This window comes from Vulpes lagopus, chromosome 5 (genome assembly GCF_018345385.1).
Source record: "Vulpes lagopus strain Blue_001 chromosome 5, ASM1834538v1, whole genome shotgun sequence".
NCBI classification, from domain to species: Eukaryota; Metazoa; Chordata; class Mammalia; order Carnivora; family Canidae; genus Vulpes; species Vulpes lagopus.
The window spans coordinates 80,146,863-80,172,845 of NC_054828.1; the positions used below are offsets into that span (position 1 = coordinate 80,146,863).

At 43.3% G+C, this 25,983-nt stretch overlaps 1 pseudogene; it reads left to right on the forward strand.

Annotated features, from left to right (window-relative positions):
* The first annotated feature begins 4,268 nt into the window (after positions 1-4,268).
* On the forward strand, positions 4,269-5,157 carry LOC121490585 (annotated as a pseudogene).
* The last annotated feature ends 20,826 nt before the right edge of the window (positions 5,158-25,983 follow it).

Sequence of the window (25,983 nt, forward strand, 5' to 3'; positions counted from 1 at the left end):
CTGCAGAACTTTGGTTCTGGTGGTGGTGGTGACAGGTCTCATTTCACAAACAAACTAAAGCACACTTAGTTAAAATGCATCATATTCAGGCCAGGGACTGAACACTTCCCTCAATAGGCAAAGAGAGCTTCCACAGATGACTGGCCTGGAGGATAAAGTGGCCAGGACATAATAGTAGAACATAAGCAGCACACATTGGAGCACTCCCTGAAGTGCCAAGCCTGGGAATAGGGGGCACTACATAGCATGGCACTAAAGGACCTCTTCTTTGCAAGGCCATTACCCTCAAGAACAAGAAACATAGCTGACGTTCCTAACAGAGAGAAACAGGCACAGAGACTTAGGCAAAATGCAAAGACAGAGAAATGTATCCCAAATGAAAGAATAAGACAAGACCATGGCCAGAGATCTCAGTGAAACAGTTGCAAGTAACATGCCTGACTGAGAATTTAAAATAATAATTATAAGGATACTCACTGGATTTGAGAAAAAAGTGGAAGACATGAATGAGACTCTTACCACAGAAATAAGGAATAACACAGCAGAGATAAAGAGCTCAATGAATGAAATAAGAAACACACTCGATAGAATGAACAGCAGGCTACAAGAAGCAGAGAAACAAATTAATGACCTAGAAGACAGAGTAATGGAAGGTAATCATGCTGAACAAAAGGGAGAACAAAAGAATTACACCAAATGAGCCTAGACTAGGGAAATCACTGACTCCATCAAATGTAATAATGTTTGACATTATAGGAGTCCCAGAAGGAGAAGAGAGAAAAGGGGGCAGAAAATTTATTTGAAGAAATAGCAGTGGAAAACTTCCCCAATCTAGGGAAGGAAACAGATATCCAGATCCAGGAGGCACTGAGAACTCCCATCAAAACCAACAAAAGCAGATCCACACCAAAACATACTGTAATTAAATTGGCAAAATATAATGATAAAGAAAAATACAATTTTAAAAGCAGCAAGACAAAAGATGACAGTAACTTATAAGAAAAACCCATAAGGCTAGCAGGGGGGTTCTCAGCAGACACCTTTAAAGCTAGAAGGGAGTGTGTATGTTCAAAGTGCTGAACGGGAAAAATCTGCAGCCAAAAAACCCTATCCAACAAGGCTATCATTCAGAATAGAAAGAGAGATAAAGAGTTTCTTAGGCAATCAAAAACTAAAAGAGTGGGATCCCTGGGTGGCGCAGTGGTTTAGCGCCTGCCTTTGGCCCAGGGCGCAATCCTGGAGACCCGGGATCAAATCCCACGTCGGGCTCCCGGTGCATGGAGCCTGCTTCTCCCTCTGCCTGTGTCTCTGCCTCTCTCTCTCTCTCTCTCTCTCTGACTATCATAAATAATAAATAAAAATTTAAAAATAAATAAATAAAATAAAATAAAAAAAACTAAAAGAGTGCATGATCATGAAACCAGCCCTGCAAGAAATATTAAATGGGAGTCTTGAGTAAAAAAGAGATCAAAAGTGACAGTATAAAGGTAGGAAACACAAAACCAGTAAAAATGAATATTTCTGTAAAAATCAGTCAAGGAACTCACAAAATAAAAGGATATAAAATATAACAACATATACCTAACACATGGGGAAGAGACAAGTAAAGAATAGGTTCAAACTACAAACCTAATGGTAACTACAAATCAAAACCCACTAATAAACATATAAAGAATAAAGAGAAACAAATCCAAATATATGACTAAAGAAAATCAGCAAACCATGAAAGAGACAAAAACAAGAGTCAGAGAAAATCTTCAGAAACAACCACAAAACAAATAATACAAGGACAGTAAGTACATATCTATCAATAATTACTTTGAATATAAATGGACTAAACATTCCAATCAAAAGACATAGGGTGACAGGATATACCAAAAAACAAACAAACAAACAAAAAACAAAACAAAACAAAACAAACAAACAAAAAAAACCAAGAACCATTCACATGCTGCCTCATTTTAGACCTAAAGACATCTGCAGATTGAAAGTGAAGGGATGGAGAAACATCTATCACACAAATAGATGTCAAAAGAAAGCTTGAGCAGCAATACTTATATTGAACAAAGTAGATTTTTTTGTGTGGGGTGGAACATGAGTCAGGGGTGGAGGGGCAGAGGAAAAGGGAGAGAGAGAATTTTAAGCAGGTTTCACATCCAGCACAGAACCCAACATGAGGCTCAACCTGATGACCCTGAGATCATGACTTCAGAGCCAAAATCAAGAGTTAGATGCTCAACTGACTGAGCCCCAAACACAGTAGATTTTAAAACAAAGACTGTAAAAGAGGAAAAAGAATGCCACTACATAATAATAAGGGGGACAATCCAACAAAAAGATATAATAATTGTAAATGATTATGCATCCAAGTACATAAAACAGTTAATAACAAACAAAGAAACTAATCAATAATAATACAATAATAGTAGGGGACTTTCACACCCACTTACATCGATGGGTAGATCATCTAAACGGAAAATCAACATGGGAACAGTGGCTTTGAATGACACACTGGAAGAGACGGATTTAACAGATATATTCAGAACATTCCATCCCAAAACAAGAGAATACCTATTCTTTTCAAGTGCACATGGAAGTGTCTCCAGAATGGATAACATGTAAGACCACAAAACAAGCCTCAAAAATTCAAAAAGATCAAAGTCACACCTTGCATCTTTTCTGAACTCAATGCTATGAAACTAGAAATCAGCCACAAGAAAAAATCTGGGAAGACCACAAACACATGGAAATTAAATAACATGCTACTAAACAATGAATGGGTCAACCAGGAAATCAAAGAAGAAATTTAAAAAGTACATGGAAATGACTGAAAATTAAAACACACGAGTCCAAAACTTTGGGATGCAGCAAAAGTGGTACAAAGAGGGAAGTTTACAGCAATACAGGCCTACCTCAAGAAGCAAGAAAAACCTCAAATAAACAACCTAACCTTATACCTAAAGGAACTGGAAAAAAATAAACCTAAAACCACCAGAAGGAAGGAAAGAAGGAAAGAATAAAGATTAGAGCAGAAATAAATGATATAGAAACTGAAAAAAAACAATAGAACAGATCAATGAAACCAGGAACTGGTTCTTTGAAAAAAATCAATAAAACTGATAAATCTCTATCCAGATTTATCCAAAAGAAAGGAGAAAGGACCCAAATAAATAAAATCCAAATGACAGAGGAGAAATAACAACTAACACCACAAAAATACACACAATTATATTATGAAAAAACAAATGCAAACAACTTCGACAGCCTGAAAGAAATGGAAAATTTTCTATAAACATATAAACTACTAAAACTGAGGCAGGAAGAAATAGAAAACTTGAACAGACTGATAACCACCAAGAAATTGAATGAATAATTTTTAAAAAAAACTCCCAACAAACAAGTCCAGGACCAGATGGCTTCACAGGCAAATTCTACCAAATATTTAAAGAAGGTTAATACCTATTCTTCTCCAACTATTCCAAAAAATAGAAGAGAAAGGAAAAGTTACCATTCATTCTACTAGGCCAGCTCTCCTTGGTACCAAAACCAGTTAAAGACACCACAAAAAGAGAACTACAGGCCAATATCCCTGATGAACATGGATGCAAAAATTCTCAACAAAATACTAACAAACCGAATCTAACAATACATTTAAAAAAAAATCATTCACCATGAGCAAGTGGGATTTATTCCTGGGTATCAAGGGTGGTTCAATATTCACAAATCAATCAACATGATACATCACATCAATAAGAGAAAGGATAAGAACCATATGATCATTTCAGTAGACATGGAAAAAGCATTTGACAAAGTATAATGTCTGTTCGTGATATAAAAAAAAAAAAAAAAAAACCCTCAACAAAGTAAGGATATAGCAAACATACCTCAACATCATAGAGGACATATACAAAAGACCCATAGTTAATATCATCCTCAATAGGGAAAAACTGAGAGCTTTTCCTCTCTGGTCAGGAACAAGACAGGGATATCCTCTCACCACTGTTATGCAACACAGTACTGGAAGTCCTCGCCTCAGCAATCAGACAACAAAAAGAAATAAAGGGCATCCACATCAGCAAGGAAGATGTCAATCTTTCACTGCTTGCATGCCATTTGCAGATGACATGATACTACATAAACCCTAAAGACTCCACCCAAAACCTGCTAGAACTGAGAAACCAAATCAGTAAAGTCGCAGGATACAAGATCAATGCATAGAAACCTGTTGCGGGAGGAGCGCGGGGGGCCGGGGTAGTGCGGCCTGGTGGCCTGGGCAGCGAGCGGGCAGCGGAGCCTCGGCCTATGTGACTGGGCGGCGCCGGCGCGGCCTCCGTCTGGAGAGGATTCAAGATGACCAACGAGGAACCTCTTCCCAAAAAGGTTCGGCTGAGTGAAACCAACTTCAAAGCTATGGCCCGAGATGAGTTCATTCTAAGGTGGAAACAATATGAAGCATATGTCCAAGCTTTGGAGGGCAAGTACACAGATCTTAACTCTAATGATGTAACTGGGTTAAGGGAGTCTGAAGAAAAACTAAAGCAACAAGAGTCTGCTCACAGGGAAAACATCCTTGTAGTGCAACTAGCAACCAAGGAGCAAGGGATGCAAGAGTGTACTACTCAAATCCAGTACCTCAAGCAAGTCCAGCAGCCTAGCGTTGCCCAACTGAGATCAACAATAGTAGACCCAGCAATCAACTTGTTTTTCCTAAAATGAAAGGTGAACTGGAACAGACTAAAGACAAACTGGAAGAAGCCCAAAATGAACTGAGTGCCTGGAAGTTTACACCTGATAGGTAACCAAATCATACTCCCCAGTCAAGACTTCCCTGACAGTCCCACTACGAGAAAGCTGTGGTGGGACAGCCAAGTACTTGTTTGCACACCAAGACTCAGACTTTCTGAGCAAAAAAAAAAGCCACATTCTTATATTATCCAGCTGGTAATGGTTAATGTAAAACTTACCAGATGAACCTTGTGTTTCAGATTTTTTTTCTTCCCCCTTCCCTTGCTTCAGAGGCCTGATGGCGTTGGACTATTCCGCAGAAGTGGCCACCTTCGAAAAATTCCCCTTCTAGAACATGTAGACACTTGAGAAATGTTTCTGTTTGAAGAAAATAGAGGGAGAAACAGAAGTCTTAAGTCTGTGGCACACTGTGTCTTCGGACAGTTTGGAGGAATGAAAACCTAGAGATTTAAAATCATGAACTGAACATGTAAAATTCTAGTAAAATGTAAAAATGGAATATGCATCACTCTTAACCTTGAGCATAGTGACTTAGAGACACTGTATCTCAGGTTTGCCAATAAGACTGTGGACTTCGTGATTGTTGTTGAACTTCTGGGTCAAAACTCAAATGAGGTGAATTTTGCCCTTAAAGGGTTTATTTGCTAAGAACCAATTTAATAGTCACGAGAGAATCAAATAATAGATGTCAGTACAAGTAGTTCATATATTTAGTTGAGGCTCTGTATTGCTTACTGAGCAATCAATGTGGTTTTAATCAATGGTTTGTTCTTTGAATGGTTGCTAATGCTGTAGATAATCTTACTGAGGACTGTACAAACAAACATAAAGGTGTGGTATCAAACTTCAAGTTAAAACTGTTTGAAGCATTATAAACATTCATTTCACTACTAGATTGTATAAGGATATTGGCTGTGATGAGACTCACTGTGTTATATTTTTCAGTAGTGAAATTAAATCCCCATTCCATTCAACAGGCACAAGTTGAAAGCGCATTGTCGTTGGTGTTAATGGGGGAATGTGTTTCCTTCATTGTATTTGGGCCTTTTGTATTGCACTCTCGATATTAAATTAAATGTGCCTTGAAGTAAAAAAAAAAAAAAAAAAAAAAAAAAAACAAAACCTGTTGCATTTCTATATACCAATAATGAAGCAATAGAAAGAGAAATTAAGACCATAACCCCATTTATAACTGCACCAAAAATAAGATACCAAGGAATAAGCCTAACCAAAAAAGTGAGAGACCTGTACTCTGAAAACTATAAAACGCTGATGTAAGAAACTGAAGATAACACAAAGAAATGGAAAGACACCCCATGCTCATGGCTTAGAAGAACAGATATTGTTAAAATGTCTATACTACCTAAATTAATCTACAGATTTAATGCTATCCCTATCAAAATACCAACAGCATTTTTCACAGAATTTACAACAAGCAATCCTAAAATTTGTATGAAACTACAAAAGACCCCGAATAGCCAAAGCAATCTTGAAAAGAAGAGCAAAACGGGAGGCATCATAATTCTGGACTTCAAGCTATATTACAAAGCTGTAGTAATCAAAACAGTATGGTGATGGAACAAAAATAGACACACAGATACACAGAATAGAATATAAAGCCCAGAAATAAATCCACAACTATATGGTCAATTAACCTTTGACAAAGCAGCAGAGAATATTTGATTGGAAAAAGTCTCTTCAACAAACGGTGTTGGGAAAACTGGACGGCAACGTGCAAAGGAAAGAGACTGGACCACTTTGTTACACCATACACAAAAATAAATTCAAAATGGATTAAAGACCTAAATGTGAGCCACGAAACCATAAAAATCCTAGATAAGAACACAGGCAGTAACCTCTTTGACATGGGCCATAGCAACTTTTTCTAGCTATGTCTCCTGAAGCAAGGGAAATAAAAGCAAAAATAAACTATTGGGAGGGACTACATCAAAATAAAAAGCTTCTGCACAACAAAGGAAACAATCAACAAAACTAAAAGGCAGCCTATAGAATGGGAGAAGATATCTGCAAAGAACATATCCAGTAAAGGGCTAGTATCCAAAATATATAAAGAACTTATAAAACTCAACACCCAAAAAGCAAATAATCCAATTACATACTCCACATAACATGCAGAAGACATGAACAGACATTTCTTCAAAGAAAAAATACAGATATCAACAGACACACGCAAAGATGCTCATCATCACTTACCATCAGGGAAATATAAATCAAAACTACAATGACATAATACCTCACACCTGTCAGAATGGCTACGATCAAAGACAAAAAAAAAGATGTTAGCGACTACGTGGAGAGAAAAGAATGCTCATGCACTCTTAGTGGGAATGCAAACTGATGCGGCCCCTGGTGCAAACGGTATGGAGGTACCTCACAAAGTTAAGAATAGAACTGTGATCCAGCAATCACACAACTGGGTATTTACCCAAAGAATGCAAAAATACGAATTCAAAGGGATACATGAACCCTTATGTTTATAGCAGCATTATTTAGAATCACCAAGATATGGAAGCAGCCCAAGTGTCTATCGATTGAAGAATGGATAAAGATGTGGTATGTGGCGCGCACGCGCGTGTGTGTGTGTGTATGCTTCTGCTGCCTTGTTTATATATATATACATATATATACACACATATACATATATATATACACACACACAAAGAAATATTATTCAGCCATAAAAATGAAATCTTGCCATTTGCAATAACAAAGATGGATCTAAAGAATATAATATTAAGTAAAATAAGTTAGAATGATTTCACTCATATGTGAAATTTAAGAAACAAAACAAACGAAGGGGAAAAAGAGAGAGAAACAAATCAAGGAACAGATTCTTAATGATTGAGAACTGGTGGTTATCAGAGAGGAGGGGAGTACAGGGGTGCATTAAGTAGGTGATGGGGTTTAAGGGGTGCATTTGTCATGATGAGCCCTGATGATGTATGGAATTGTTGAATCACTATATCATACACCTGACACTAACATAATACTGTATGTTAGATAACTGAAATTAAGATTACGATTTTTACTTCTTTTTTTTTAATGAGGTCAGAAGGCATACTTTCCCTTTCTTCTCAAACATATATTGCAAGTATCACAGAAAGTCCTAATAACATATGCAACACCACCTGGTTTCAAAATAAAGAGAGCACACACAAGAATGGTGAGTACTAAAGATCCACATGGATCAAACCAGGAGCAATGCTTCAGGATGCCGGAAGCTACCCAGTCCATTATTCACCCTGCCCCCTGCATTTCTAAGTATTTGCCCTGTGGAGTCCACTGCTCTTTGTCAGATTGAAATCCCAGTAGCTCTCTTCCCACATTCCAGGTTAATAGTTGCCTCTTATCCCAAGATGTATAGTCCATACATAGAAATCCAGGCACCTTCAAATAGATTTGCTAAGCTTAGCCATGTTTCAAGTGGCATCTCTACAAGCCACATTCCAGCTCAAATTCTGTACAGAAAGTTGCTAGCAAGGAACTCTCACCCCTTCTGGACTTGCTTTGCTACTGAAGCTCTGGTCACCAGGCTCCTCTGCCTTCGCTCTTGGCTTCTTCCTTCTCCTCCTTCTCCTTTCTCCTTCCCCTCCACCCCCCTCACCCCGCCTTCCCCCTCCCCCTTCCTTCTTCTTCTTCTTCTCCTTCTTCTTCTTCTTTCTTTTTATAAACCAGCAATGCACTTTTAATTAAGGAGCTATGGCTGTGCAGAGTGCAAGCATCTCCTTCAAGCCAGCATCCATCCTCTTGCTCCCACTGGGCTCAAGCAATGGGGGCAGAGCGCTGAGTGGACCAAGGCCCCTTCTGGGTCAGGGAGAGCAGAGAGGTGGTCAATGTGGGGCAGGGATGGTTGTGGTGGCTGCAGATGGAGGGAGGGATATCTTCACACAGGGAAAAAAATCTCCATGACAGACACAGGGTCTCTAAAAATAGTCCTGCTGGGAGCCTAATGGCCCTTGCCATAATTGCTGAAGTCAGGAGAGGGGGTGTCTGGAGTTTGCTCAAGTGGCTGAGTGGGAAGGAGGTGCCACCAACTTGGAGGAGGACCTGGAGCCAGGCTGGCTATGGAACAGGTAAGGGACCAGCACTGTGGCTGGGGGAAAGAGAGACGGGGGCACAGAGAGCCCAGCAGGTGGGGGAGCTGACACATGGTTCCCTTACCAATCACATGGCAATCCACCGTTGTTAGTTTCTGTGGTGTCCTCACAATCATGGGTGGAGTACTTCTGCAGCTCTGATGACTTGGAGCTGCAGCAACAGGTGCAGAACTCTCCTCCGGGACCAGATTCCTTTATCCCCTCCCTCTGTCTCCTTGATGTATCTATATTGTGAGTGCTCGATTCTATCCCTCTCAAAACTGTGTTGTGACCTTGGACTTTGAATGGGGCTTCATCCCTTAGCATCAGAAAAGAGCCTGATACATAGAGTGGCCTGCAGAGAGGGTTTTCAAGGCTATCCCCAGAGCGAGCCTAGGAACTGCTAGAGCATTGGGTGAGCCCAGCTTTTTTAAAGACTTTGTATCCTGCTTGTTCCGGCTGCACATTGGGTATGGACACACCGGTATGGACATCAAAAGTTCAGCCAGTCTGGAAACTGACCAGGACTCTGCAAATTACATATATAAATACTGGATCTGCTCCTATGCTTCCCACGTCAGGGTCCTGAGTAGGGTACTTGGAGCCTCCATTTGCCTCCAAATTTTCTGGAACCGAGTGGCTTTTTTCCCTGTCGTTTCAGGGTGCTGGGGGCAGGGTGAGGAGGAGGGGAGGTGAGGGGGGGGGAGAACCAATGGCAGAAGCCACACCTGAGAAGCAAGATGCATGGTTGAAGAACCCAGCTCTCTTCTCTCTGTTGGCAAGTGCAACCAGGACATGTTTGTCTGCACCGTCTTGCTCTGCACACTGTCCCGCAAATGTGCCTGGAACAACCGCTGAGCGTGCCAAATTTTCTAAACGGGTGTTGGGAGTACTTAACTGGTGAGGGAGCCCATGGTCCGAAGAGAGCTGAACACCTGCTCCAGCACCCCTGACAACTGATAAGGAACAAGAGCTGCTGCGCATGCGCTTCCCCTTCCCTCTCCTCGCGTGCCCAGTGGGAACCGGTCCACTAGGGGCAGGTACAGCCTTGGCTCTACCCCAGGGTCTCAAACCCACAGAGAGTAACTGCAGTACAGACACACCCTGCCCAGCAAGAGGCTCAGAGTAGCCCTGGTGTGGACAAAAACCCGACTTCGGAGCAGTCGGGATGGCTCAGCGGTTTAGCGCCGCCTTCAGCCCCGGGGCGTGATCCTGGAGACCCGGGATTGAATCCCACGTCGGGCTCCCTACATGGAGCCTGCTTCTCCCTCTGTGTGTGTCTCTCATGAATAAATAAATAAAATCTTTAAAAAAAAAAACAAAACACGACTTTGGGCTTCAAAAAGAGTATACAAAACCTCTATGGAGAAAATGACCGAAGTTTACCGAAAGACTTAAAAGAAGCCCCAAGTTAAGTTAAATTAATTAAGTTAAATATGGCAAGTTCATGAACTGTGATTATTGTAAAATTTCCAATCCTCCCCAAACCATTAATTGAACTTAATAAAGAACAAAAAATGGAACTCGAGTTACCAGATATCAATGCTTGACACGACATAAGATTCCAAAGCATTGAGTAGATTAATGCTTCTTAAACTTTACTGCTCATAGGAATCTCCTGGGGGATCTTGTTTTGTTTTTTTAAAGATTTTATTTATTCATGAGACACACACACACACACACACACAGAGAGAGAGAGAGAGAGGCAGAGGGAGAAGGAGGCTCCCTGTAGGGAGCACCGATGTGGGAGCTGATCCCAGGACCCCGGGGGATCACACCCTGAGCCAAAACAGTCAACCACTGAGCCACCATGGTGCCCCCTGGGGGATCTTATTAACCGCAGGCCCTAACTGAGAAAATACAGGATGCAGCTTGAGATTCTGCATTCCGAACAAGCTACCAGGTGATGCTGATGCTGCTGGTCCTCAGACCATACTTTTGAGAAGCAAAGGAATAAATAATTGAAAGAAGAGAAAAGAGAGCCCAAAAACAAACCCATGCATTTATGATAGCTTGCTATACAGGAAAGATGGCATAGCAGATTATAGGGAAAGTGAACTATTTAATAAACTAAGCTGATCCATGGTCCTTGCAAGAGGGTCATAAGAATGTCAAAATGAGGGACAGATTTGAAGATACTTTGTGGTTGCTTGGAAGATAGAGGAAGGGGGTCACAAGCCAAGAAATGGGTGCTAGAAGCCAGAAAAGGCAAGGAAACTAATTTCTCCCTTAGAGCCTGAAGAAGGAATACAGCCCTGCCTACACATTGATTTTAGCCAAGCAAAACCCATTTCTGACCTTCTGACCTTATAAGATAATAAATTTGTTATGTTAAGCCACTAAGATTGTGGTAATTTGTTACAGGAGCATCAGGACACAAATGCATCATGTAACAAAGGACACCATATAACAAAGTGAAAAGATAAGCTACAGACTGGGAGATTTTTGCAAAGCATACAGTGTACAGGATTAAGATACAAGAATATAAGATGAACTACGTCAATAAAATAGGACAAGCGGCCCACTAGAAAAACAAACAAAAGATACACATAGAATTCGAAGAGGAGAAAGCCTCAGTGGCCAAGAGTAATAAGATGCACAGGCTCGCCAATAACTCTTGGAAATGCAAATTAGAAAAATTAGATACCATTGTACACGCATAAAAATTTTAACATTTTGATAATGCCAAGTGTTGATGAGAATGTGGAACAATGGGAACTCTCATTAAAAAATGCTGACAGGAGTGCATATTTTTGCAATGACTTTGGAGAGAGCAATTTGGCAAAACTTAGTAAACTTGAAGGCACTTGTACTCTGATTCAGTAATTGCACCTGTAGGTATTTCATTAGAGACATTATCACATGTGAGTACTTGGAGAAACCTGGCATACTGTTCATTAAGGCATTTTTGTAATAATAAACAATTGGAAACGATCTAAATATCCTTCAATGGGCAAATGGATAGATTATGGTATATTTCCACAATGGAATAGACATAGCAATTAAATTGAATGAATCAGCACTTCCTCTCTTCCCTAACTATATACATAATTATGCCTTAGGTTGTTTTCCTATGTCTGGTGTCTTCTCCATTTCTGTACGCTTGGAAGACCTTTGAAAATCTGGCCATGTCTTTACTTTTGTTAAAAATTCTGTAGTGGGTTTTTTAAAAAATGTTTTTTTGGGGGGTATAATTGATATACCATAAACTGCAGATATTTAAATTATATAATGGATTTAGTTTTAACACATGCATAAATATCACCATGAACAATGGAGTGAACATAGTAGCCATCATCCCCAAATGTTTCCTTGTGGGTTTTTTTTATATTTTATTTATTTATTTATTCATGAGAGAGACAGAGACATAGGCAGCGGGAGAAGCAGCCTCCCTGTGGGGATCCCAATTCAGGACTCAATCCCAGGACCCTGGGATCATGCCCTGAGCCAAAGGACGATGCTCAACCATGGAGCCACCCAGATGCCCCTCCTTATGTCCTTTTGTAGTATCTCTGCCCCCTTCCTCCAATCTCTTCCATCCCCAAGGACCCATTGATCTGCTTTCTGTCACTATAGATCCATTTGCATTTCCAGAGTTTTATTACATAGAATCATATGGTATATTATTTTCTTTTTATTCTTGCTTCTTTCATCTAGCATAATTATTTTAAGATTCATGCATGTTGCTGTGTAGTTCATTCTTTTTGATTGCTGAGTAGGATTCCATTGTATGGATATAGTACAATATGTTTATCCATTCGCCTGTTGGACATCTGGGTTGTTTCCAATTTTTGACTATTACAAGTAAAGCTGCTGTGAACATTGTGCACAACTCTTTATGTGGACATCTGGTTTCTTTTCTCTTAGGTAAATTCATAGAAATGGAATGGTTAGATTAAATGGCAGACATATGTTTAACTTTTTAAGAAACCGCCATAGTGGTTGCACCATTTTACATTCCCTTAGCAGGCTTCAGTGAGCTTTAAGAATAAGATCTGGGGCACTCATTAGGCATTGGAAAAGGGCCTTTGCAGATGTAATTAACTTAAGGATCTCGAGATGAGATCATTCTGAATTTAGAGTGGGGCCCAAGTCTAAGAGAAATGCAGACGGAACCAGTGACAGAGACCAAGACAGAGGCAGAGTGGAGTTATGTTGCCCAACATAAGTAATGCCTGGAGCTCCCAGAACCTAAACCCTGCGCGCTGGGCCATAGACTTGTGCCCTTGCCTTCCCCACTGTACTCTCACCCATGCACCTCACCTGCCCTCTCAGCTGTCCTCTATCTTCTTTCCCACATTTTCCCATCTGTACCATGCCCTCTTACCTGTGCTCCATCTTCTCACCTATGTTCTGTCCTTTCACCACCTCTCCAGAGTATGTATCTCTTTTGCAGGGTTCAGGAAGGGTGAAACTGTTGGAGCGTAGTTAATCTCTACTGAATTCATGGTAATGACATTATGGACCCCACTGGAATGTAAGCTCTCTGAGAGGGCAGGGAACCAACATATTAAACATTTAAACTCCTAAAACCTGCAAGGCACGTCTATCTACTCTAGCCCATCAAATTCTGATGAGAACCTCGTGAGTAGATATTTTTACCTCTATTTCACAGAATACTAAGCTCAAAGAGCTTATTGCTTGCCCAGTGTCTCACAGGAGGGACTCACACAGAGCTCCAGCTGGCCCCCAACTCCAAGGTTTCTGTGTCATGGCCCTGGGGAAGCAACTGCATCAGACCCTCCATGCACTTCCTAGCTCATTTCCTCCAAGATGATAAGTGCTGGATAAATGTTTGCATGATGCTGAAAGTAGTTTATCCTCAGCCAGCAGGTCCATTAAACAGTCTTCGTATTCATTTTCCATTAGAGCTTCTTCTCCCTGAAGCTTAAAATAGGATTGGAAATTTGCTGTGTTTGACCTATTTTTACCCATTAGCATAACTTATCAGACTAGAGAACTGCGAAGCTCCTGGATAAAGATATGAAGGAGCCCCAGGAATCTCAGAGTGGGAAGGCAGAGGGAACTGTGAAGGCCATGGGGGCCCATGGAGAGAAGGGAGGAAGACTGACAATGGCCCAGAAATCGAGACAGGAGAAAAGACAAACTTTCACAGAGGAGTGAAAAGAGCTCCTAGACTCAGACTCTAGCCCTGCCACCCACCATCAGGGAACCTGGGGCAAATGATGCACTGCCTGCATCTCTGCTTATTCCTCTGAAAACTCTCAGAGGCTAACAACCTCATCAGGGTGATGACATTAATTCTAACAAGATGATGTGTGTGAATGCTGCTTGTAAAGAACCAAAAGAGTGAGATATTTACAGTGTTCTATGTGACATGGCTTTTTCTTCCTTGCTTTGGATTCAATCTCTTAGTCTGCAAGACAGGATGTAATGAAATTGCTCTAAGTGCTTTGAGGCAGGGACCATCTTTACCTGCTCCCATTCCCTAGGACCTAGAATGGTACTTTGCATAGGACAGGCGCTCAGAGACATCTACTCGAATGAATGAGTTAAGCTCATAACTGTTCAGGCCATAACCCTGTGCAACTATTACTATCATGCTCCCTGATCTCCTCTTGAGGGTCCTCAAGTGCTAGCCTGTCCAGCAGCAGTCACTGGGGGATTACAGTAATAGGTAAGAGCAGCTAGTAGGAATGGGGCAGAATCCAGTTTAGCCACATGAGGAAGAGATCCCTGAATCATTTCTTTGCTGGCCACCAAAGATCCAGGGTTGGTGTGGGAACAGCTAGGCACAAGAATGCAACTAGTGATCTGAGGATAAACAAGGGGTAGGCATCATACAATTAGATAAAAGCAAAAGCAACAAAAATAAATAATAATGGATAAATAATAAAAATCAAATGACCTTTTTAAAACACATAATACACACACACGTACCCAAATTGTACTTATAGTTCCTTTAGTTGGTGATAGAGAGTAAGATTGTGTTTGATGTTGGAGGCTTAAAATAAAATGTTTCCTGTGTGTATGTGTGTGTTCTTTCTCCAGATTCCAGCAAACATCGTGCTATGTTTCCATCCATAGGTGGTAGTACATATACTGCTCATTTCCAGTTGCAACCCTTGATGACTTCTGGCAGGAAAATCACCGCTCTTGGTCGAGAGAGTGATTTGTTACCATCAAAAGAAAAATTGAGGTGGATTCTTACAATTGGTTGAATAATAGCCCCCCAAGAGATATGTCTACATCCCAATCCCTAGAACTTGTGAGTGCTACCTGATTTGGAAAAAGGATGTCTACGGATTTATAATTGTCTTCAAGAGAATCTTTTTTTTTAAATCTTCCCCAGCTCCCTCCCTCATCTTTTTCAGGTCTTTCCCCAGCACTTCCTGTCCCCTTCCTGTTTTTCTCCCCCTCCCATTAACTATCTCCATCTGACAAGCTATATAAATATTTTTTTTTTAATTTTTTTTATTTATTTATGATAGTCACAGAGAGAGAGAGAGGCAGAGACACAGGCAGAGGGAGAAGCAGGCTCCATGCACCGGGAGCCCGACGTGGGATTCGATCCCAGGTCTCCAGGATCGCGCCCTGGGCCAAAGGCAGGCGCCAAACCGTTGCGCCACCCAGGGATCCCTCTTCAAGAGAATCTTGACATGAGATCATCCTGGATCATTCAGTGGGCCCTAAGTCAGATGACCAAGATTCTTATAATGGAAAGGCAGAGAGAAATTTGAGACAGAGGATGAGAAGACACCAAGAGGAGAAGGTGACATGAAGACAGAGGCGGAGTTGGGAATGATATGACTACAAGCCAAGGAGTGCCAAGGATTGTCTATAGTCACCAGGAGCTAGGAGAGAGGTATGGGAAGCATTCTGTCCCAGGGCCTCAAAAGGAAGCGTGGCCCTGCTAACACCATATTTTCAGACTTCTGCCTCAAGACAGTGAGAGAAGAAATTTCTACTGTTCTAAGTCATCTCGTTTGGGGTAATTTGTTACAGTGTGGCTATGAAATGAATAGAATTCTGAGATGCTATCTTTTCACAAATATTCCACATGAAAATTATGAACACCCAAATCATCAATCCAAATTCCAGTGATATGAAGTCCCCATGGAGGGCCTAGCCAGATTCTCTGGGCTCAACAATCTCTCAGAGTACTACCCAGTGAGTCCCTAGACAAGAACCATCCATTACTGGGCTTAAGAGTTTACAGAGCACTTTAAAAATTTATCTATCTATCTATCTATCTATCTATCTATCTATCTATCTATCTATCATCTATCTATCTTAGAGAAAGAGAGAGTCAGAGAGAGAGCAGAGTGCCCAGGCAGGAGGGGCAGATGGAGAGGGAGACAGAGTCTCAAGCAGCTGAGCCCCACACCCCAGCTTTTAATGATGTTTAGCACTATTTCTCATCTACCCAAGTTCACAGGCTCTAGGGCTTAGGAGAGAGTCTTAAGATGTGCCTGAAATCCTCTCAGGGAGGTATGTTGATTCTGGTTCTGGCAGCTGTCTTTGAGCACTGTGCTCACACCAGAGTGTATCAGCACTATGAAGGACTAGATAATTGTGTGCTGAGTGGTTAGATCTAGTATGTATTTCTGATGAGACCTGCCTAGACAAACGGTGAATGGGATACCCTTGTGTTCTTCTAATTTCCTCCAATCTCCCTTCAAAAACTTCACTACTCTGAAGCATTCAGGGTCTCTTTGTAAGTCTGATCTTCCCTCTGCAGGGCTCATTCTGCTGCCCCTCTCACTGCTTCCACAAAATGAATCCCCTCATGTCTGTTGGTCTAGGCCTTTCTCCAATGCTAAGGGACAATATCATTAATGTGTTAATTAGGTCAGGAGTTTGAAAAAATCTCTCATGATGGGGACCAGATGGAGAAAGGTGGGTTGGACAGTATATCCGTGGGTGGATTCATAGTTGGCTGAAGGCTCTTACACAGAAAAAAAAAAAAATCTTGGCCTTCTGAAGAGAGGTTTATTTGCCCTTGGCCCAATCCTAGTCAACATTTTAACCAAGGATTTGAATAAAGCCAAAGAGGCAAGTTTAATTTGCAAATAACCCAACCCTAAGCAATGTAGAACACATTGGTTTACACATTCATTGTTTTTTTTAAAAATATGAAATGATGAATCGCAATGAATAAATCAGAATCTGTGTAGCTTCTTTTAGTTGGTTTCAGAAAATAATCCACAAAAGTAAAAGATAGGTTAAATCACTTCTTTGAAGAGAAGATTTAGTGGTTCTAGTTTATTTTAAGCTCAATATGAGTCAACAGTCTGAGAAGAAGTTTTTAAAAGGACATAAATTTAGGTTGCATTTCTAGAATGTGCGGGTCCAGATCCAGATCACCATTCTGGTATGTTCTGCACTGCCAGAACCTGGCTGCAATTATGAACGTGGTTCTGGATATCATGGTCAAAGAGAGACATGGCTCATTGGTGGGCACCCAGTGAGACAAGTCACTTGGGTGATGATGAGTTTAACCCCATAGGCTTGTCACATGAGCAAAATTGCTTTTTAGTCCAGAGAAGAAAAGACTCAGGGGCATATGTTACCTATTTTCACATACCTAAAGAGCCATCCACTTAGGAGGGGTGGGAGTATAGGTTGTTGGGGGTAGGTTGACATCCTGTGCAGCTTCAGAGAGTGAAAAAGAGACACAGGAAAATCTGAAAGGACCAGAATTCATTTTATTTCTAAGAACCAGAGGTGTACAGCAATAGGGTGGTCTCCCTTGTGAGAAGGTGATACTCCCATCCTTGGAAATATTCAAGCAAAACTATCATTGCAGTGATCACCAAGGTGGGCCAGACTGGAGTCACCAGCTGGTTGGGGTCCTCTTCCACCTTCACCAATCAGGGTATATCTCCTTAAAAGCCACATGGTTGATCAAAAAGGATGGCTCTTCCAGATGCAAGGCGGCCACTCTTGGTTAGAGTCCTAAGTGGCATTGTCACTGGTTACAACCTCTAAATAAGCTCTCAAAATCCATTTCAATGAATCTCTTGGATAATATGTTACTTGTAGATAGTATTTTATTAGGATTAGTTTGATTTCAGGTGAAAAATGCCCAACTCACACAGGCTTATGGGGGGAATAAAGGAATTTTTTTTCATGTAACAAATATAATTTGTTCCTTTGATTCTGGAAGACAGAAGTGAAGCTGCTCTCAGAAACAACAGGTCAGAGCCTCCCTCTCCACCTCTGAACTCTGCTTCCTCTGTTCAGAACCCAGCGCTGTGAAGAATTCCAGGCAGCCTTCATTCCAGCTAGTAACCCAATAAAACAAAGGGACAAGCTCTTCCTAGGGAAGAACTTTGATTGGCTTGGCATGGGTCATGTGTTCACTCCTTGGGCCAATCACTGTGGCTAGACCTGGGTCACTTTCTCACTCCTTTGGCCCAGGTGGAAGGGCTATGATCAGCAGTCAGGATCGCAGGATAGATAATGGGAGGAAGCTGCCAGGCAGATAAAACAAGAGCCACCCATTACTGGGCTTAAGAGCTTACAGAGCACTTTTATTTATTATTTATTTATTTATTTATTTATTTATTTATTTATTTATTTATTTTAGAGAAAGAGAGAGAGTGAGAGACTGAGCGCCCAGGCAGGAGAGGCAAAGGGAGAGGGAGAAAGAGTCTTAAGCAGACTCCACACTCAGTGCTAGCCTGACTAGGAGCTTGAGCCCACCACCCAAGCAGAAACCAGGAGTCCCACACTCAACCACATGTGCCACCCAGGCACTATCCCCCCCGCCCCCAGTACTTTTGCACACATGATTTCATTTAATTCTCACTATTAATCCTGTGAGGAATGTGGAGCACATACATATTTGTTCTTCATCGTATGATGCGATTTCACCTTACAGAGGCAGTTTGCCCCATAGTAGACAAAAATACTTTAAATTTCCTAAGAAACTTTGTCACAAGAAGGATAGATTGATTGAATGTTCTTTATTGTCATCTGATACTGCTCTTGCACATTGCCAGCTGAAGCTATTTCAATAACTCCTGATCGTAGAAAATCCTTTTTTAGTTTTCTGATAGCAGGTCCCTGGGGAGCAGCTTGATTCCCGAACAAAAAGTAGATCAGTAGCATGGCCATCACTAGACTTCCTAGGGACCCACCTTTAGAAGCATAGGTCCTCCCTCTCTTCCCCAAACTCTTCCCTGGCTCTTTCTCGATCAGGAAAGTCAGACACCATTAGGAAACTTCAACAGGTGTTATTTCAAGCAGAACTGCACTTGGCACCAGGCCATTTACTTATTCGTGCATTCATTTTTATTTATTCTTTTGTTTATCCATGCAGCCATTCATTCACATACACAAAAATTGTGTAGAGCACCTGAATGCTGATTAGTGATTAGGCAAAGCAATTTTAATAAAGGGATCTCAAAATAGAATAGCTTAAGAAAAATTGTGATTTAGTTGTCTCTCATTAAGTGTCTGGAATGAGCTGTCCAGTGGGTGGGGTGGGGGGAAGGGGATGAGGGTTTGCTAGGGACTCAGTTTCCTTCCATCTTGTTGCTCTGCCATCCTGAGGGTATAGTTCTTTTCTACATCGTGGGAAGGGAGAAGCACAAAGGGGCAAGCTACTCCATGGTTAGGAATGTGAAGTGGAACCTCACCTCACTTCTGCTTGTACCCATTTGACAAAAACCACCTATGGCCAAGCCTAGCTGCAAAGGAATAAGGGAATGTAGCTCTAGCTGGTTAGGCGGACACATACTCAGCCAAGATTTACTCCCAGGAAGAATAGGAGAAGGGGTTATTGGGACAATGGTCTGCCACAACCTGCTCTGGCTACAGTGCGCTGTGTGGGGTGGAATGGCATGAGCCTTACTCTCAGGGTGCTTGTAAACTGTCAGGAAAAGGGGATCCCTGGATGGCTCAGCAGTTTAGCACCTGCCTTTGGCCCAGGGCGCGATCCTGGAGTCCCGGGATGGAGTCCCACGTCGGGCTCCCAGCATGGAGCCTGCTTCTCCCTCCTCCTGTGTCTCTGCTCCCCCCCTCTATGTCTATCATGAATAAATAAATAAATAAATATTTTAAAAAATAAATAAATAAACTGTCAGGAAAGGAATGCCTTGTTTCCCAGCAGTAACACAAGGTGATATGGAAAAAAGGTCAGGGGAGTGGGGCAAAGAGCATAGAAAGTTCACAGAAGGAAGGATGACTTGGACTTGAGATGCTTAGAACAGGTTCCTGAAGCAGGTGGCATTAGAGCTGGTTGGCCTTGGCTTGAAAGATGGGTATGAACCTGAACCCGACAATGGGTGAGGACAGCAGGCAGGACAAAGAGCAGTTACAGTTGTCAAGCAAGGGGCAGATTCTCCTGTGAATGTCAGATTCTTCAGCTACCCCTCCTGGACGGTTCTGAACACATCCCGACCCATGAGCCATTTGTGTACCCACCTGCATTAGCATCTGCGAGCTCCCGGTCCTCCTTGGTCCTTCCTGGAAGACAGAATGCCATCCAGGTGTCTAGGACAGTTTTCCAAGTATGGCTAGGCAGTGTTCACTGGAGCCATCTTCCATCCTTTTGGAGCAAGAGAGGCTGTGAGGCCTAAAGAGACAAGCCAGGCTGTGAGTCAGAGCCGGGAGACCTAGAGTCTAATAACTTAGTAATTGCAAACATTTTCAGAGCTTTGCTGTTTACAGAGCATACCAAATATAGAATTTGCTTTCATTCTCATCTCAACTCAGAGGGGCGGCTAAGTAAGACATCAGCTATGAAAATGCTTTCAAAAGTCAACAGGGCCACAGGATGGAAAAACATCATTATGGAAACACCAAAATCTTTTTCTTGCAAACTCCATTGATTCTGAATGTGTGGTAATTTGCACAAGGGTCTAGGCCGAAAACTCTCTTTACACTCTTTATGGAGTGTAAACTCACCATAACTAAAAGGATTTGCTCAGCAAATTTCAGAGTGTGGCCAAGATGGCTGGGAGACATTTGTAACCTACGGAGGACAACTTTTTTCCGTGAAGATTGTGTCACTATTGCGAGAGTACTATGCTTCAATTAAGTTTGCATAGTGCTCTTTTCATTAAAGTAGGTCTGGTGGGACTTCTACAAGGCAATAGAACTTTGTTGGCCATTTGTTTGAGCTTCTGACTATGCTAAAGAGGATGAACATTACTAAGCAAATTAGTCTGGGGCCTCACAGAAAGAATTTAAGTGTTTAAGAAAAGGCAGGGCCATCATTTGGCTAGGATGTGGAAGAGCAGATTTTGGCACTCGTCTGCAGTTTGGATTAATTTTGGCAGCGAAAGCTCTTCCTTTCTCCTTTCCCTTAAAATTGCCATAAATGTTCAATCAAGCAGAGGCATGCAGAGCAATTCTGGCCAAAGTGAGGGTGTGTCTTCTCATCTATTTCTCACTCCTTCCCTAACTAGTTCTCAGAGCACCTTTGACCAGGTGCTGAAGAGCTCAAAACCTTGGTGATGGGTAAAATCTCTTTGAGCCCTGTGTCTATACACTGATGGAAAGTCACAATCCATAGCTGCCAGTGTCTATTTGGAGCTTATGCTGCCACAGGTCTATGCTGCCTGCCTGCTTGCACAAGATGAAGCCACTGCAGCTTTAGAGGGTTTCAGATCCAGTCCACAGTCACACTAACAGTACACGGTGGATCCAAGACTCATGCTGGTCTCACAGGTACAAAGAACGTGTTTTTATAACCATCGTCCCTATAGATGACACCTTGGCACCAGCATCCCCCTCTCTATTGGGTTAGACACGACTTAGTGGCCTTCTGGTCTACATTTGTAACATTTATGTCCTAACAAAACTCTGAAGATGAGGACCCCTCTTCTAACCATATCCTTTTGAAGCCTTACTAGGAGAGCATGGTGACATGGCCCTGTCCCCAGGGGCCCAGAGCCAATTGTTGGAGTGGACAAGAACTGAGGAGCTCAGTAAATGGGAAACTAAGTGTATAAATGTACATAGTGTTTTGGGCACATGGGTGGCTCAGTGGTTGAACGTCTGCCTTTGGTTCAGGTCATGATCCCGGGGTCCTGGGATCGAGTCCCACATCTGGCTCCCCACAAGGAGCCTGCTCCTCCCTCTGCCTATGTCTCTGTCTCTGTCTCTCTCTCTCTCTCATGAATTAAAAAACAAACAAACAAACAAAAAACCCACATAGTGTTTCAAAGTGGAGACATTTTTGTGGGGAGCATGGGGAGCGGTCCAGAAACAGACACTGGGGATGAATATAGGGCTGATCAAGCTGTTTATGGAGCTTAAATTTGGTTATTCTATTTGAAGGTCATTCATTTATCAGACCTTTATTGAATCTGCCTTCCATGACAGGCACCAGGCTCTGTGTTGAGGATACAGAAGGAAGATGAGACCGCTGCCCCTCAAGGGAAATGTGAAAAAAATAACATCCAAAAAATCAGAATAACAAGAGCATGGGCAAGGAGCAGTCAGAGCAGAAGTGGCTGTGGGTGACCGGCACGCACTGCAGGGCTCTGTGGGGCCCATCTGTCAAGTGTTTCACTGCAGTGACAAGGGGGGAGTGATCCCTCTTGCTTGAAGGGTAGGGGTCAAGACAGGCTTCATCAGGAAGACTCTAATGAATCTTCATGATGACACTGCAGCCATCTTACAGACAGAGGAGATTTAGCCAAGGCATGGGGGCCCTTGGGAGAGGTCACCAGGCTCCCTCTGCAGCCTCAGGCTCCCTGGGCTGTTGGCTCCTGCGGCAAGGATTTAGAGAACAGGTCATGATTGATTAGAGGATTCAGAGGCTGCTTTCTCACCTCAGATACCCTCTCACTTTTGCAGAGGGAGGCCGCATTCGATGCGCACTCAAACTCCTTCTGGCTGAAGCATCTAGTACTCTGTCTACCTGGCAGGCCCTCCCCACCAGGCACTGCATTCTCATTCCATGGCTCCCTGGGCCCGTGATGGGAGAGAAGCAGATGCACAAGAAAAATTGGAAGTGCTGGCTCCCAGAGTGTCGGCCGTAGGGAGTGGGCGACGGGTCTGGGGGGAGAAGATTGTCTAACCACATGGGGATATGCCCAGGTCTGGTGCTGAGCCAAAGCCTGTCCTTAGCTGTGCCACAGCAGAAACCCTTTTCAAAACCCAAGAGGTCACTGCCTTGCTTCCTAAGGACTTTTCCTCAATGCCTTGAGTTTCAAGAAAGAGGATCTTACTCAGTTGCTTCAAGTACGAGGCTTGTTTCCCTGGGTGGGCTTGGCTATAAAGACAAGTGAGCTCTCGTGGGAGCTCAGGGAGTGTGCTTTGCTGGATTGCATGGCCATGAGAGGTGCAAGAGCCTGACCCATAGGACCCAGAACAGTAACAGCCAACTATCTGCCCCCGTCTTGGCCGCAGGGGCTTCTCTGTTCCAGGCCTCCTCCTGTGCTGCTGTTGGAACACCTGTCACCATACCCTGCCCTGCAACTTGTGCCGCATCACCACCCCTGCCACCTCCGTGGCCCTGCCCACCAGCCTACTCCCTGGATTTGTTTCAGTTTGTCTTGTTGTCCTGTAACCCCCCTCTCCTTATAACCTCCAGTTCCAGTTCCTGCTGTTCTGGAGCTTTCTTGCAATAGTACTTGCCTGTGGCTGGTTCAGGTCGTCACTGACAGATGGTCACAGTACCATAGTATTGAAGTTGCTTCTGATGAAGGAATGTCCCTTAGCAGAGTTCTTTGGGCGGGTGGCTGGACCCCCCATCCGCCCTGAGCCTCCCCACACTGTGGCTCTTCACCTCCCTGAGAAGGGAGCTCTAGGCATTGATAGCATTAGGACTGTCTTGCCCAGTTGGAGTTCTGTTTTCAGGACACAGACTCTGAGCAGGGGGTCTTAAAGATTATCTAGTCCAAAGTCCCTAAAGGCTGAGATTCCTGGTACCACAGCCTGGCCAAAGCAATGTCTAGCCTCTTTTTTAATTTATTTATTTTGAGGGGGTGGGGAGAGGCAAAGGGAGAGGGAGAGAGAATCCGAAGCAGACTCCACACCCTACACAGAGCCTGACATGAGGCTCAATCTCACGACCCTGAGATCATCACGCGAGAGTCAGATACTTAACGGACTGAGCCACCCAGGTGCCCCAATGTCCAGCCTTTTCTTAAACACTCCCTGGGACAAGGCATGCACACAGCCCAAAGCAACCTGCTGTGACAAAGAACGAGGTTCTCCTCCTGAGCTTTCTGCCAAGGATGGAATCTTGGGTCCTGCTCTATCCTACCAGGCCTTACCACTTCCTCCCAGTTACACCTTATGGCCTCTTACATAACAGAAGACCGTTTTCTTACATTTTTTCCTCAGGACTAAGTTCCCTCCAGGTCTGACAAGCATTCCTCATGTGACTTATTTTGAATGATCTGAGCACAGGATCGTTCTCCCGGGAATGTGGCCCCGTTTGCTAGTGTCCCTTTTGAGGTGTGGCCCGGAAGAGAAGCAGTTCTGAGTGTGGGCTGACAAGTGCAGCCCTGGGTGGCCAGGCCTCCTCCCACTCCCGATTTCTTTCTCCCCACTAGGGGCTCCGTGGTCCCCACCGATCCTACTAGGGAGCATACGGCCAACAGCAATACTTCTGTTTTCAGGGTGCACGTATTGTTAAAATGGCATCAGCCAAAGACCACCAGGGACAACCTGCAGTCTGACGGGCACACAGTCAGATCATTGGTCTGTTCCCCTCTGGAGTCGGAGGAGCGGCCAAGAGGGGGGAAGGGAGCAAGTTTTGTGTCCCTGCAGGATTCTGAGAGGACCCCAGGGGAACAGGAATCTGTGGCCAAGGGGCTGCTCTCTGAGGTGGGGCGCTGTCCCGAGGTGAGGGCAGCCTGGCAGTTGGGAAGATGGGTACCAGATGGGTTAGTGAGGTGGCTCTGGGCCACGACTAGGGAAAAAAGCAGTGGTCACTCATTTTCCAGCCATGGCGTGGCCTTGGGAGAAACAAAGTCTCCTGTTAACTTTGCAGCTGGTTTTATCCATGTCCCTCCAGCCTGATTAGCTGCAGGAATCTTCTTCTTTGTCAGGCTGAGCTGACTTCACTCTTTCAATCCCAGATAGTTTATTTTTGCATTGTCTCTGTGGATTCTAGGGGCTTTATTTAGGTGGCAGCACACTCTGTCAGTGTTTACAAGGTGGTTACAAATGAGATGCCCATGTGAATCATGCAGGCCCTTCTGTTAGTTCTTGCATGGACCCTCTTTTTACATGTCCCACTGTCAATCTGATTCAGACCCCACCCCCCACCAGACTGTGCCCACAGTCTCCGTGCCTCCGAACTCCTCGGGGGCCCCAGGTCTGTTCATCCAGCTGTCTGCCGAAATGGCCCACTGGGGATCCAACAGGCTCCTGAGATGCAACATAACCCAACTCAACTGTCCTGTCTCCTCCACCACCCTTGGTCACTCCATCCTGCCTTCTAGTTGTTATTGGGTGCATTGTATATCCAACTGCCAACTTGTTTGTACCAAACAACCAGGTGTCCCCCTTAACCAAGATGCCTCCCTCACCCGTAGGCCCAACTGGTTTCAATCACCTGCCAATTCTTCTTCCTAAATGTCTTTCAGATCTGCTTCTCCTCCTCCTTGTGTGGGTTCTCTGATCCTTTGCTTGGATTAGTGCAAAAGCCTCCTTATCCATCTGCCCACTCCCGTCCCTTCTCCCTCTATCCCGCTGAATGCCCTGCTGCCAGAGGGAGACTTTTAAAATGCAAATATGATCTCTCCCTCCCTCCATAACATCCTTTAATAGCATCTCATAACCTAGTGTGAAATCTGAAACATCTTACACAGCACATAAGGCTTTGCATCTGACAGGGCCCGTTTACTAGCACGTCTTCCCTTGCACTGGGTGCTCCAGCCACGGAAAGCCACCAGCAGCTCTGCAAACTGGCTGCCCTGTGTCTTCTCTGACCATCGGACAGGCCACTTCCACTGTCTGGGATGTCAGAAATATTAACAGCATGAATACAGTTACATTGCCATTTATTGATCACATCCTCTAGGTCCGGTACCCTACTAATGAGTTCACATGTGTCATCGTGGCAATTCCGTACAACAGATCCTATCATGAGGTCCATTTTCCAAATGAAGAAAGAGCAGCTTCAGAGAGGTGGAGGTAAAGCCAAGGCCACACAGCAGATAAGCCATAGGGCCAGGATAGGAATCTAGGTATCTGATGGACAGAT